The 16,042-nt window shown below is 40.2% G+C and overlaps 1 protein-coding gene and 1 long non-coding RNA gene across 2 annotated transcripts in view; one reads left to right on the top strand and one right to left on the bottom strand.

Annotated features, from left to right (window-relative positions):
• Positions 1-12,775, top strand: part of LOC123510493 — a 104,319-nt gene extending 91,544 nt beyond the window's left edge. The window contains exon 3 of the long non-coding RNA XR_006676513.1: positions 12,440-12,775. This is a non-coding gene — a long non-coding RNA (uncharacterized LOC123510493). The remainder of the gene's footprint in view (positions 1-12,439) is intronic.
• The window catches only part of LOC123510483, a 166,834-nt gene that overhangs the window by 98,171 nt on the left and 52,621 nt on the right, over positions 1-16,042 (bottom strand).

Below are 16,042 nucleotides of genomic sequence, written 5' to 3'. Positions count from 1 at the left end.
TGCATGACGCGAAACAAAAAACGGGCTCTCCCCATGGAGGAAAATCAAGCGGGGTCTTTCCTATTTTAGAGACGTTTTTTCCTCCCTACTTTCCCTCCCTCCTCTCTTCTCTCTTCTTTCTCTTGCTCTTTCTCTCCTCTCCCTTACTTCGTTTAATTTTTCCTATGTTTTGCTCCTCTTTTATTAAGTTTTCCTCTTTTTCTTCTTTCCTATTTTAGAGACAATATTTTCCCTCCCTTCGTTCCCTCCCATCACTTTTCTCTCTCTCTTGCTCTTTCTCCCCTTTTCCCATTTTCGTTTGATTTTCCCTCCTTTGTTTTGTTCCTCTTTCTGTTTTTATTCGTTTTTCCTCTTTTCCTCCATTTTTCCCTGTTTTTCCATGTTTTTTGGGTGTGACTGAGTGTTATCGAATTATTTTCCTTTGTTGCGTACGTTGTGGTATTTCCTTTGTTCTCTCTCTCTCTCTCTCTCTCTCTCTCTCTCTCTCTCTCTCTCTCTCTCTCTCTCTCTCTCTCTCTCTCTCTCTCTCTCTCTCTCTCTCTCTCTCTCTCTCAGCTGATTAATTCTACCGAAATATAATCGTGAAATTTGAACCTTCATTTCACTACCATGCTCTCACTCTCCCCCCTCTTCCACTCTCCCCTCTCCGTCTCCCTCCCTCTCACCCCTTTGGTTAGGTGGAGTCAATCAATAGTGGTAGGTGAGAGTAGTCGTGGTGGTGGTGGTGGTGGTGGTGGTAAATTATGATAGTAATTGGGAGTGATAGATATTGAGAGAGAGAGAGAGAGAGAGAGAGAGAGAGAGAGAGAGAGAGAGAGAGAGAGAGAGAGAGAGAGAGAGAGAGAGAGAGAGAGAGAGAGAGAGAGAGAGAGAGAGAGAGAGAGAGAGAAAGAAAGAGATATGTGTGTGTGTGTGTGTGTGTGTGTGTGTGTGTGTGTGTGTGTGTGTGTGTGTGTGTGTGTGTGTGTGTGTGTTTTAACGGTGCATTTTATTGCTGGGTTGTTGTTTTCTTTCATTATGTACAGAGGAGGAGGAGGAGGAGGAGGAGGAGGAGGAGGAGGAGGAGGAGGAGGAGGAGGAGGAGGAGGTGTGGCGAAAAGAATGCAGATAATAAAACAGAAACATAGAGAATAGAGAGAGAGAGAGAGAGAGAGAGAGAGAGAGAGAGAGAGAGAGAGAGAGAGAGAGAGAGAGAGAACATTTAAAGAAAGTAAAAACACAGTTAGGAGAGAGGGAAAGAGAGAGTGAGAGTGGGAAAGAGAGAGTGAGAGAGGAGGAGTGGGGGAAAGACGAAGGATAAAGCAAGAAATGGAGAAAATATAAACCATATATAACGAAGTCGAGAGGAAAAGCATAAAAGCAAGAAAGGATGGAGGAAGGAGGAAGGAAAGGAGAGACGATAAGGAGAGAGTAAATAAGAAACAAGAAATAAGAAAGGAGGAAGAGGAGGAACTAGAACGGAAGCAAAAATGGCGAATGAAAAATACTAGAAAAAGAAAGTGGAACAAGAATAAAAGAATCGTGTGGGTGAAAGAAAACCAGATAAAAGAGAATGAAAAGAAAGAAAACTAAGAGGAGAATACAAGATGGACGTTGAATGGAATGAGAAAATGACACAAGAAGAAAAAAAAAGAAGGAAAAGAAGAAAAAGAAGGAAAAGAAGAAGAAGGACAAGAAAATGAAGAAGAAAAACATAATGTAATAATGATGTTGATAGAGACGATGATGAAGATGATGATGACGGTAGTGATGATAATGGTCGTAGTAGTAGTAGTAGTAGTAGTAGTAGTAGTAGTAGCAGTAACAGAACACGTACGTAACGACACACACTAAACATTTCTATTACTGTTCATAAAATTTCCCTCGCTAATCTGTGAAACCACTAAGCCTTCATTTTATCGCTGCCACCGTCTGAAAAGCCGCCACGAGGAGTTGAAGGAGGAGGAGGAGGAGGAGGAGGAGGAGGAGGAGGAGGAGGAGGAGGAGGAGGAGGAGGAGGAGGAGACTTAATTTGATATTGGTACTTTTAACTTGTATTCTCAGGAGAGTTTAATGTAATTGTCTAAGTGAATATGCTTAGATGAGAGAGAGAGAGAGAGAGAGAGAGAGAGAGAGAGAGAGAGAGAGAGAGAGAGAGAGATCGTTATCGGTAAATAATACACAGCGTTTATCAGAATGCACTTAAGAACGAGGAGGACAAATACAAGGGACAGGAAATACTCACCTTACAAAGCACAACACAATCTGAGACACTTTCCCAGCAACACATGACAGCACAACATAATCATTAGTGTTACTACGGGGGGCATTTGCATTTATCATCTCCCTGTGGTAAATGTTTATATAACCTACTCATGATTCGTGGGTAATAATTCTCTTTCTTATTCATATTCGAGGAGAGATAAAGAATGGGAACATAAAGGTGAAAGAGTTACGATGCTGTTATGTCACGTTGGCAAATATGATGGATGTGTGACGTTATCTGAAGAGCCATTACCCTTATCGATGGGAGAGGGAAAACGTGACACGGGATTGTGATAAGGTGATGTCTTAAAGAGATTTACCTCCCCATAGACAGAAAAATGTCTCATAGCAACAAACAGGAGAGTAAAGTCGGCCTTCATTTCTGTCTTTCCCCTCTGGTTAACTTTCTTTTTTTCCTAAGAGCAAATCAACGTTTTCTTTCTTTTCTTTCCCCCTCGCTCCTTCACAAATGAAAATAAGATACTACATCAATAAAATTCAAGAGAATAGTATTTTGCACTGAAGAATTTGTTAATATTTCTTTTGCTATCCTGTCAGGGCAACGTATTTGGGCATTTTCAATCTACACTTGGAAAACAAAGAAAAAGAATTATGTATCGATGAGATGTATGTATAGTTTTCATCGTTTTCTATTAAGAACAAAACATTGTAACTTTAAAATTTACAAGGGAAAATCTTGTGCTAAAGATGGATCATATTCTCCCATCTCGTAAAAAATGTAGTTTTCCTCCGCATTTAATTCAAGAAAGTAAAACATCTCATGTAAATAAATCGAATTTTTTTTTTTTTTTTCGTCACTTCGCCTTAAACTGTAAATCAAGATGTATTTCTTTAGTCACTTCGCCTTGAACTGTAAAGAGCAAAGAAACGAAGATCAAAAATGCCTTCTATAAGTATTCAACTTCATCTTTAAAACTCAACATCAATTCTGTCAGAAAAAAAAAAAACACCAGTGCGATAAGATAAAAAGTTTTATTCCATTTCATCTTTAAAAATCAGCTCAGTCTTCACCACAATAAGTCATTTTAACACTGAGTACGATGCTAATCAAGGCTGGCAGCGGCGGCGGTAGCGGTGTAATGATAAGGCGCATGTCAGAAGCTGTAGGGAGGTTAGCTTATCTGTCTTCTTATCATGGGAGTCACACATGTATCCTTTGGTCACGTGGGTCTGCATGTATAAGATTTGTAACCCTGACGATGGCTGCTTTCACATATACGCACACCATTACTAGTTTTCTTCTTCTGAGTTGATTTCTTGTGTTATTTCGTAATAGTTGGATAAAAACTGCAGTTGTTTCTCGAATACATATCTTTTTTGCTTTTTCTTTTGCATAAGCTGAAGGCAAGTCATTATGTTATTAGTTGCATTTTTTATCTTTTTCGTATATTCTTTATGTGTGTGTGTGTGTGTGTGTGTGTGTGTGTGTGTGTGTGTGTGTGTGTGTGTGTGTGTGTGTGTGTGTGTGTGTGTGTGTGTGTGTGTGTGTTGTACTTTGTCTTGATAATAATTGCGTGCCTCGGTTTGTTTCATCTCATTTTTTTTTTTTTTTTTTTTGGCGTGGGAGCAAATCGACATTCCTTTCATCACACAAAATTACCTGAAATTATTGGCAAAAAAAACTATACACGAGAAATAAACAAAAAGATTCAGAAGAAGAACGAACAAAAAGGCAAAGATAATGAAACACGATAAAAGAAAACAAAAAAAGTGTGTGTGTGTGTGTGTGTGTGTGTGTGTGTGTGTGTGTGTGTGTGTGTGTGTGTGTGTGTGTGTGTGTGTGTGTGTGTGTGTGTGTGTGTTTTTATCCACCGTGACATCTACCAACCCTTCCAACCCTCACCCCTATCCCTTCCTCTTCCCCATCCCTTCCTCTTCCCCTTCCTCCCTCACCTCCCTCGCCTCATCTGCTTACCTGACTAATAGCATTAAACGACTAATTACCTGAGCCTCGCTGCCCCCATTACCTCTGGTCACGTGACATCGCTACCATGATGAATGAAAGTGCCTGAAATATGACGCTCTGGCAACCCCATGCCTCGTATATTCCGTTTTCTTTTTTGTGATTAAAGAGAAAATGGGGATAGGTTGCTTAATTCTGATTTAGTGCTTTCGTTCGTTTTTCTTGTTTTTGTGGGGGACTGGATGTGTTTAGTGGCTGGAAGAGAGAGAGAGAGAGAGAGAGAGAGAGAGAGAGAGAGAGAGAGAGAGAGAGAGAGAGAGAGAGAGAGAGAACAAAGAAAGGATAGATTGATTTTCTATACTATAAGCAACGATTTCAGACCATTTGCCAGAGAGAGAGAGAGAGAGAGAGAGAGAGAGAGAGAGAGAGAGAGTAATAAGACTTGATTCTTTAACAGTTTTTATAACACAAAAGGTCTCCTACTCTTCTTAGAAATTAAAAGTAACTACAAGGAAAAAGAAGAAGAAGAAGAAGAAAGAACTCGACACTAGGAAAACGCACGAGTCAGGGCAAAGACGATAAGATAATAAGGGAAGTAAAAATGATGAACAATTACAAGCTTAGTAGACGATTATGAGTAGATAATAAGTACTTTATGTTTATTAGACCGCTGATTGGGGAACAAGCACTGGAAATGAGTCACCACCACCAACACCACTACTTCCTTCTCCTTCTCCTCCTCCTCTTCCCCTTCCCAAAATACCCCCAAATCTAAATATACCACACACCCTGAACATCTTTTTTACTAAACCCCAATTTCTCCCCCGCCTGACTGTAACATTTGCAACACTGGCCTTGGTTTACGGACGATGAGGCACGCAAGCACTGACGGTGGCAACGCTGTGTGGGCGTCGGTGGTGGTGGTGGTGGTGACGTCACGGAGGCCCAGACATCAACAAGACAGAGATGCGTGAGAGGCGGAGGATCAATACCAGAAAATAGCGTCTTGAGTCAGTCTGTCCGTGCATGATGACTCGCTTCGCCTTCCCCGCAGAAAAATCTCCACAAATTACACGTTGCTTCTAGTCCGGCGAAAAGAAGGACTAAATACCCAAAAAACCTGAAATTACTAAGATCTCGAACTGCTAAAAAAATTCAAAATTATCATATTCCCAAAAGAAGCAAAAGGATCCCAAGATTATTAAAAAATAGGGAAGAAAAAGAATCTGTAATGACTAAGATATTTCAAAAGGAATCTGAAATCACTTCGATCGAAAGGAAATTATACGACGCTAGAAAAATGAAGCTGCTTTTGATAAATACTTCACAATATCTAAAATCAACCCTAAAAAACGAGCTAAAAAGTAAAAATTATTAATATTTCGAAAAAGAGCAAAGAAAACCTAAAAACTATTCTAACAAACATAAGATGGAGATTAATAGATGCATATTCATTCCGTTATTTTCATATAGTGCTATAAGAAAGACCTCAAACAACGCAGATACTTCAAGGAGGAACCAAGGCCACCCATGACCACAATACCATCTCCAGGATAATGGCTTGCACGATATTTCCCAGAGAGATAAAGTGACCGCAGACTTCATTACACTATCCCTGCAAAGTATTAATTAGTTGCAGAAGTTGTTCGCATCCTCTGAACTAGCGAATAAAAACTTGAAGACTCTGAAATGACTTTATGATATTTCCAAAAGCAATAATGTGGCATAAGACTATTTCAAAATGTTCCTTGAAGATATTTTTGAGCCAAGGAATCGATATGTAATTTTTAAGATATACGTAGAATATCAGCTATAAATTTTGTGTTATTTGAAAAATCAATAGCATAGTTCTAATTACTCATAAAAAAAACCCTCTTGGAAAGTATTAATTCGCTATAAAAATTACAGGTGGCCTTCAAATGCTTAAAAACTAAAATAATAAAGTGGTTTTCTAATATTTCCGAAATTTTAAGACAAAGATAATATCTCTTCAACGTACAAAATATGACGAAACCTAAAAACTAAACCTTACATAACCAAAACCCAATTTAAACCAAACCTAACATAGCTTGCCATAATATAAAGCGTTGCTGGGGTGCATTATTCAAGTGAAGTAGGTCGTGAGCGCCACCTCGCACCCTGAAACTGTTATCGCAAGATCCCGGATGTTCTGAAAGCCGCCAGCAAATCCATTAAAAGAAGGTGGTAATATAAAGCAGCCTTGGAAGCTACATGACTGCCCTAAGATATACAGCATCACACAAAAACTGTTATCAGAAATGTACTCAAAGTTTTATTGAGTTATACTTCGACTTTGGGGATTAAAAAACGCGTGAGTCTCATCATGTTATTTCGGTTGGGTACAATTTCAACGACTCTAAAACAGAAAATTATTCCGCAAGTTATATGTGAAAAATGGTTTAAGGAATTGATTAACTACTCAGATTCAAAACATGAAATGGCTGAAAACTTATATGATGACATTATCCAAAAGCCGTCATACTTTAAATAGCGCCATTAACTTATATAACACAGCGGGAAGTTATGATAAATGACTGTACTTAACAAAAAAAAAGGACCGCAGTACATATAAAAACGATATTGTTTGTGTGTAAACTAGGAAATACTGAAATCACCAAAAAAACGAAGAGAAAAAGAAAGAAAACTTAAATCACCGCTCATCTATAACAAGAAAGAAAAAAAAAGAAAGAAAATACAACCTTCTGTAATGCAATTAGTAAACTGAAAAATACGTATTGAAATATCAAAATCACCAAAAAATTAAGAGAAAACAAAGAAAAACTGAAATTATCCTCATTTCTAACAAAAAAAGATAAAATAAAGAAGGAAAATACAATTAGTAAACTGAAAAATACATATTGAAATACTGAAACCACCAAAAAATGAAGAGAAAACAGAAAAAAAACTTGAATTATCCCCATTTATAACAAGACAGATAAAAGAAAGAAGGAAAATAAAAGCATCTATAATACAACTAGTAAACTGAAAATAAGTACTAAAAATGACCTAATCTCACTCAGTCTGCAGAAGTCAACTAAGAGATGAAGAAATAATCTAAAATCAACATCACATTATCCTTATTCTTCGTAATTACAAGTAGCTGTGCATTTATTCAGGGTGGTAATGTTTCCAAATAAATACCAAGTGTCATGTTACCATCAGTCTGGGAAATGAGAGCAGCGGTGAGGCGGCGGCGTGGTGAAGAAGTCCGGGAATATTGCCACAAATATCACGAGTCATGTTAATTAAAGTTGGTGGCTCTGCTTCAGAAAAAACAAACGGTTCATTTAAAGATTCTTTCTCGGTCACTTTCCCGATTCTAAGAAGAGAGAGAGAAAGAGAAAGACCACTCCCGTTTTCTTTACAGTGCCACTTCCCATTCTTTCTTCTGCTTGGGAGGTTTTTTTAAGCATGACTCAGAAATTTGATTACTCCCTGGAGTTATGGTTCAATTTTCTGCTTTATATAGTAGCAAAGCAAGTCATGAGGAAATTTCGTTGCTACCTCATACTTTTTTTTATAGACATGCATTGATTCAGTCTTAGTTAATTTCAAAATTGCTACTTTTACGCAATTTTGTCATAATTTACGCTGTAACCTCCTCTATTAGTGAACCGGTTCCCGTTTTCTACTAAGAAGAGGGAAAGAAAAACACACGCACTCTCTCTCTCTCTCTCTCTCTCTCTCTCTCTCTCTCTCTCTCTCTCTCTCTCTCTCTCTTCCAGCTTCCTATCACATTTCCGCACCACGTTGCTATCGGAGGAAGGAGAAAAAAAAAAAGAGAAGTCATGTTTGAGATAATTTCACAGCTGTTTCTTTCTTTTTTTCTAGAGATGGATTGAAAAAGTGCATTAACTCAGGTTGTAAAGCCGATAACACCTGAGGCTCAAGTCGTAAAATTGTTGGCAGCACAGATTGGTGAAATATTAACGCAAGAAAACTCATAAAAAAATCTTGATCCTTTCCTGGCTTCAGTTATGATTCATAATTGTTGGTAATGCATGACTTTGCCTATGACTAAATTAAACTCCTCTTCCTCTCCCTCAAATTCCCCTTCTTTTCCTCTTTCTCCATCTTCTTTTTTCTCCCACAAATCATTCTTTTTTCTATGCAAATCTATTTATTTAACTTTATACTAAACAGTGTAATCTCCTCTTTCCTTCTCTTCTTCCTCTTCTCTTCCTCTTCCTCTTCTTCCTCCTCCCCCTCCTCTTCCCCTCTCCTGCAAGCAAACTCAGTGACATGAGACAATACTGACAAATCAATCGCTTGTTTGACATCCAATGCTTGGGTCCGAAAGAGAACTGTTGTTGTAATTTTAGTGTGATTTATTGGGTCATTAGCGGGTTGTGAGAGAGAGAGAGAGAGAGAGAGAGAGAGAGAGAGAGAGAGAGAGTAAACACAGACATACAACACACACACACACACAAACAACTGTAAGAACAAACAAGAGAGTAAACGAAGCAAGACAAACACAAAACAGAAAGAAAAAAAAGGAAAAAAAAGAAATAACGACTTAATCCCTAAATGCGAAGAAAAGAAAAAGAGAGACAGAAAGAGATAAAGAAGGAAAGAAGGAGAGGGATGAGGACAAAACAGGGAGCAGGCAAAAGGGGAAGAATAGCAGGGAACAAAAGGGAGCTAGGCACGCCACTGGAAATACAGCAAAATGGACTTTACAGGAGGGGGACATAAAGACCAGATTTATGAATTTCCTGCAGATGCGTTGTCATGGAAACACGTTAATGGAAGATTCGTCTTTGCAAACCGAGATGACACGAAGCAAAATAATAAACTCGTTGTAGTAGTAGTAGTAGTAGTAGTAGTAGTAGTAGTAGTAGTAGTAGTAGTAGTGGTGGTGGTGGTGGTGGTGGTGGTGGTGGTGGTAATAATAAAACAAACAATGAAACCGTGAAATTATGTTATGAAAGAGAGGATTTTCACATTGTCACTGTTCCTGGAATGTAGAAGGGATCTCTCTCTCTCTCTCTCTCTCTCTCTCTCTCTCTCTCTCTCTCTCTCTCTCTCTCTCTCTCTCTCACGTACAGTAGCGACATGCCCTCCTTAGTACACAAGAATGATAGTAATTCACTTATTTACTTACTGACTCGACAAGGCTTCATGCTGGCATCCCTCCCCACGTACACGCAGCCACTGATAACACCAGCCTCCCTCTCCCTCTGCCCTTCTTATCTCTGATATCCGCCCCTCCTCATTTGTCATCTCCCCATCTCTCGATCTTTCTTTTCTTCTTCTCTTTATTTCCTGTTTTCCTATTCTTCTTCATTTATTTACTTTGTATTTTCCTCTTCTTTGCTATCTCTGTTTTTTTTCTGTTTCTTTTTTATCATTGTTTTATTTTATTTTGTTTTTCTTTCGTTCTTTCTTTCCTTCTCGTCTTTCTTACATTCTGTCGTCTGGTTTCTTTTTTTTTATTTCTTTACCTTCTTTGTCTTTTCCTTTGCTTCCTTGTCATCTGTGCTTCTTATTTCTCTTTTATTCACTTCTTTTGGTCTTCCTACAAGTTCCGATTCCCTATTTCTCCTCTCCTTTTCTTTTCTTGATCTGTCTGTTTCTATCTTCCTCTCCTCCGTCACCTCTGTTTGCCTATTTCTCCTCCCATTCTTTTCTCTCACACTGTCTTTCCTCTTCTCTCTCATCTTCACATTTCTCCCATTCCTTTCATCCTACTGACTTTTTTCTCATCCTTTCCCATTCCTGTTTCATTTCCCAGTATCACGTCATTTCTGCCCCATCACATAATGTTATTTCCCCATTTCCTCCTCACTACCGCATACAAGTTCCCCATATTCTCCTCAGTAACCCCTCTATAAGCTTCTGTTCCCTCCTCCTCCTCCTGCTCCTCCTCCCACTGTACATGAAGCCCTGACCTAGTAAATCCCCACACGGACAGATGCACACACACGCGCACATACACACAAAAACAGGGACCTAAAAACAGCAACAGACGGATTAGATGACAGAGAGACGAGCTGACAGACAGAAAGACAGACGGACGGGAGAAAAAAACAACTGATCAGGCATATGGAATGGTGTTAGTAGACGGATAGATTTACATACATACATACATAGATAGATAAATAGACAGGAGGAATCTGGTTAGGCTGATTTATTGACAAACTGACAAGTAGAAATACATTGACATAAATTAATAGATAGACGGATGAACAGACGGACAGTAGGAAAACAGTAAAAGACAGACACACAGACAGACAGATATTTATGTACAAGAATGAATAACTCTGACCATAAAAAATAAGACCACTAAAAAGAAAATGAGAAATCAACTTGATGGGCTAAAATTAGAAACACACACACTTTAATAACAATGAACAAGCACAAAACATTATGAACAAAGGAAACGAAGCGGAACTGAATACGAAAAAAAAACAATAAAAAAACATAAAAACTTGATTCCAAAAAAAGAAAACTGGAAAATCAACTTAGTAATCAGAGCCTTCTTTCCTCCTTGCACAGAACAGCATCCCGTTAACCCTTTCAGTGACACGGTCGACTTTTATTATCAAGAAAAAAATATTTGCATAGACTCACGCACACACACACACACACACACACAAGGAAATAAGTGAAATAAGTGAAAATAAATGAATTAATAAAAAAAACTAATGATTCCCGTCTTTTCTAAGCTACAGAACTCTTTCATTCATTGACCTAAAAGACTCCTGAAAATTATTGAACCTTGCACAAGACTTACTCTGGCAAACTTAAGAACCCAAACAGTGTAAACTCAGACTGCAGTACTAGCAAATTTCGTCCAAAAACTCGCAGGTGATTAGAGGCAGAAAAGTGAAAGACATGAAGCTTCGACTTGAAATTTGTCTCACTTCAAGGCACGAGTGATACTGATTGGGCAAGTGAAGCACGCAACGGCTCTCCTTAGGTACCTGAAGCATGACGAGTGAATGGCAGGACACTGACTTATGCATGGCACGTTGAGGGGAGGGAAGCTGGGAGGGAAATATGAGTGAGGGAGAGGCAGAAGGGAAAAAAAATAGTGAGAGTGAAATATGACGTGACATGTTTGAGGTCTTAAGGATATATGGAGGGAAATGAGGTGAAGAGGAGAGGGAATGAGATGAATGGGATGGATAGTGAAGAAACGAATTATTGGAGGGTAAAGGAGAAAGAGAGAGTAATGATGACTAAGAGAGGAAATGAAAGACAAGAGGTCGTATGAAAGGAAGATGAGGGAAAAAAAAGGAATGAGAGAGAGAGAGAGAGAGAGAGAGAGAGAGAGAGAGAGAGAGAGAGAGAGAGAGAGAGAGAGAGAGAGAGAAACAGGAAATGGGAAGTAAGGAGATGGAGACAGACATAATGAATGGGAAGATGGAACAGAAGATAATTACGAAAGAATAAACAGAAAATGAGGAAGGAAATAAAAGAAACAGAGAATAAGGAAAGGAAAGAGAGAAATTTGGGACAGTAAGAAAAACAGAAGGACGGAGGAGGCAGAGAGAGAGAGAGATAAGGGAGAGAACGAGGAGACAGAAGCAAAGGGGGAGGGAGAATGAAAGAAGGAGGGAGAAAGAGGGAGGGAGAGAGGGAGGGAGGAAACAGAGACAAGAGAGAATAGGAGGGGCCCGCTGTGTCATGAATCAGCAAATTGTCTTTTTTTTTTTTTTCTTCAGCCACACGAATGAGATCCGCCAATGAGCGAGGTGCAAAAATTGGGCAAAAAGGGATGGGGTGACAGAGGAACATCTTATAGTTTCCTCACTTTCCCTACAGCTTCATCACACACCTGGCCAGCACCTGTTTCATTTCCCTCATTACACCTGCGAAATGGGTCGTATTTTTGTGTGTTTTTTCAATATGTGGTCGAGAAATTCAGTGTTTCTATTTCTCTTGGTAACTGAAGTCTCTCTCTCTCTCTCTCTCTCTCTCTCTCTCTCTCTCTCTCTCTCTCTCTCTCTCTCTCTCTCTCTCGACCCATTTTTTTCAATATACCTCCACTAAACCTAATATCCTCTCTCTTATCCACCCATCCACTATCTCCCTCTCTCTCTCTCTCTCTCTCTCTCTCTCTCTCTCTCTCTCTCTCTCTCTCTCTCTCTCTCTCTCTCTCTCTCTCTCTCTCTCTCTCTCTCTCTCTCTCTCTCTCTCTCTCTCTTGCAGAACTGTCTCATCATTCCACCTTTAGAAATTTTAGTCTTCGTCTGAAATGAGAGTCTGGCCTTAAAATCACTCTTGTCTTCTGGGTTCCTAAAGGTCACACTACCGTCTCCCTCGCTTCAGTGTCCTGCCGTCTTGTCAACTACAGAGGACGCGACGGCGAAAGAAGATAATGAGCTTCAAAAGGGAAAATACAGCGTGCAAGTTTTCCCCTCCCTTTTGGTGAGTAGCGGAAAAATTCATGGTTCAGATTTGCATTATGGGAAACTTTCCGTGCAAGGGTTTCTGTTTAATTTCTTGCTGTGGTCTTCGGTCTTGGTTGCAGGAGTTAGGGTAGCAAAACGTATTTCCGTATTGTCATTGTTACTGGTGTTCTTAAGTTACCATTGTTAGTAGCAGTTGTAGAGAGAGAGAGAGAGAGAGAGAGAGAGAGAGAGAATGAAAATAACACACACACGTATATGCACAACAAATCCCGTACCATATTTATCATCAGTGGCGGCTGACGCTCTGCCTTTAGCCGTCTATCAGAGAAGGGGTCATGGAGACATTGACTTTTGACATTTAGCGGCGATCCTGCAAAACCTCCGCCTTCTTCCACGGCCCCATACCCATCCCTCCCTTCTATTCTGTCGCTCCCTGCCTCTCCCCCTGCTTCTCCCCTGCCTCTTCCTCGCTAACGTAAGATACATGTGCCCTCCAGAGACTTAAATCTCCCTTTTTTTTCTAACCTTTTTTTTTTCTAATAGTGTGTTGGAATGTTCAGGTCGCTAGGAGGTTTGGGACGACGCGAGAAAGTAAGGGTTTGTTCCTACAGACGCTGCGATCAGAGTTAAGAGACCGTGGTTCAGTTTATGTGTCGCTCTGTGAGGCGAGTAAGATATTCGGGTCTCCTGAATTTTAAAGCCCTTTTTTTAGTATTTGAAATTTTATGTGCGCTTGGTGGTTCATTGAGAGTCTGGGGCGGGGTAAGATTCTTGTAGGGCAGGTAGACAGGCAGGTAGCAACATACTCACTTACACACACACACACACACACACACACACACACACACACACACACACACACACAGTCGTTAATGAGATACGATAGACACTCCAGTTTTAGGCTTCCGTTCTTCATCTCCTTCCTCCTCCTCCTCCTCCTCCTCCTCCTCCTCCTCCTCCTCCTCCTCCTCCTCCTCCTCCTCCTCTTCTTGATTCTTGGGATTGTTCCTAATGAGAATATCTTACGAATGCCGTTATTTTTCTCATTAGTAAATATTGTAGTAGTAATCATAATAGTAGTAGTAGTAGTAGTAGTAGTAGTAGTAGTAGTAGTAGTAACAGTAGTAATAGTAGAATGGTCAAGCAAAATTTTCCCTTCATTCCTTCTTCAGTTTAGTCCTTTTCCTTCCCTCTTTTCCTCTTTTCCCCTTTCCCTTGCCACTTTCTCCCCTCTGATCCTTCGCCTCACCTCGCTGACTCCACCTCACGTCAACACCATGAAATCTTGCTCGTCAGGACTTGAATCACCTCAGCGAGTGGCAGATTCCAGTCAGCAGCGGATGGAAGTGTCAGCAGTAAAATGATCCCTCTCCTTGTCTTTCTCCTTATTCTGCTGTTTGTTGCTCCCTTTTCTCTTTAGTCTCCTTTTTCTTCGCCTTTCTCAGTCCATCTACTCTTTTCCGCATCAATTTTCCTTCTCGTATCTGTTTTTTCCTTCATTGTTTGCGTTTTCTTTGTCATTATCGTTATCTTTATTGGTATTCTTATCTTCGTTCATGTTTAAGTCTGTGTTGTTCTTTGACTTCTTTCATTATTTGTCTTTCATTTCTTTCTTTTCTTTCCGCTTTGATCCCTTTCCTCTTTTGTTATTCTTTCTTTCCTTTATTTGTCTTTGTTCTTTCTCTGATTGGTTTTTGCTTTTTTTTTATTTTCTTTATAATGGTTATTGTTCTCTTTCATGTTACTGTTCTCTTCCTCCTCTTTTTCCATCCTCCATTTCGCTCTATTTCCACTCTTAACCTTTCTCTTGTTCTTTGTCATCATCTTCCTCCTCTCTTCTCTTCGTTTAGTCATATTTGTCACCATTGCCACTGTTACTGTCATCGTCACCTTTATCGTCTTGTAACAGTTATCATTACACTCCACCGTTACCATAGCTACCGTAGCCAATATAGTCGTCACTGCAGCTCACTCCCTCCCTTTCCCGCCACACTCCATTGTCTCCATCAGGAACACGCGCACCTCATCACAGTAGCAGTCACTTACGCAAACCTCAGCGGATCTCAGGAAGCTGCGGCGCTGACGTGATATATTAGTATTGGTTAAGCAACACCTCGCCATCTCGTCAACTTGTAACCCCGTCACCTCATCTCCGTCACGTGGGAAGCCCTACATGTCACTAGGCTTGTAAATGCAGCGTTACCAATAGTACCACATAGCGACGGGGCAAAATCAATGCAGTGGTACCAACAGCAGTGCATTCGTGCGTGCGTATGCGATTCTGACCAGATTTCTAACAATTTCTTCTTCGACTCAACAGATGCTGATAAATGTTTACGTTTTTAAAAGGTGTCTGTGACTTTAGTAATAGTTAGTAAGGATTATGCATTAGTAGTATGAAAAAATGGCCCTGAAGAAACGACTAATCCTGTTTTGGCCTTCAAATATAGTACTAAGAGAAGAAGCCTTTGAAGAATATATACCCGTCTACTTGTCGATACGAATAGCACTCGTAGGAACTGGGCTATTCACCACAGTAGCCTTTGACAATAGTACAAGTGAGAGGAGCTTTTCAAGAACACAGGGTTAAGGAACGTGGTAGCTTAAGATCATCACGCATCGTTGGGTCACCATAGCGTCTCATTCCATGGTAGTGTGACGCTTGAGTGACTAAGGGGATGTGTGCATGAATCATCGAAGTGCATAGTGCAGTGTGTGTGTGTGTGTGTGTGTGTGTGTGTGTGTGTGTGTGTGTGTGTGTGTGTGTGTGTGTGTGTGTGTTTGTCTGTCTGTGTGTGTGTCTGTCGAAGTACTGTGTTACCGACAGAGATAATAACCTTTTAATGGGTCTTTGTGTTCCTGCCTTCTGTCGCCGCTTTCATCTTCCAGTCCGTTCTATATAGCTCTGTTCTCTCCTTCCTTCCTTCCTTCCTTCCTTCCTTTGCCTCTTTGTTACTCCCACTTTCACGGTTACGATATATTCCCTTCCTTTATTTATTCCACGTTCGTGTATTTCCCTCCTTTCACGCTATCTGCCAATTTCTTCCTCCTTCCTGCCTTCCTTTCTTCATTCATCTTCTTCCTCCTCGCCCGTCTTCTTTTCCCGGCAGGATTTCCACTAACAAAAAATAAACAAAAAAGAAGAGAGAAAAAAAAAAGAAAACATCGACTCGTATCATCGGAACCTGAAGGGCTGGAGATGAAAGAGAGAGAGAGAGAGAGAGAGAGAGAGAGAGAGAGAGAGAGAGAGAGAGAGAGAGAGAATGTGCAGGGGGAGGGGGGTAAAGTAACATAAATAAGCTGACCAGGTGTCTATCATTTAGTTAACCGCCGTATGAACAGGTCAGGTGTGTGTGTGTGTGTGTGTGTGTGTGTGTGTGTGTGTGTGTGTGTGTGTGTGTGTGTGTGTGTGTGTGTGTGTGTGGGCGTGTAGGTGAGCTGGAGACCTTACTACACCGGTCACTAGTAGCAAAGTCCAGTTTTTACCCACCAG

Source organism: Portunus trituberculatus, chromosome 29, assembly GCF_017591435.1.
Source record: "Portunus trituberculatus isolate SZX2019 chromosome 29, ASM1759143v1, whole genome shotgun sequence".
NCBI lineage: Eukaryota > Metazoa > Arthropoda > Malacostraca > Decapoda > Portunidae > Portunus > Portunus trituberculatus.
This window is presented reverse-complemented; position numbering and strand designations above follow the sequence as displayed.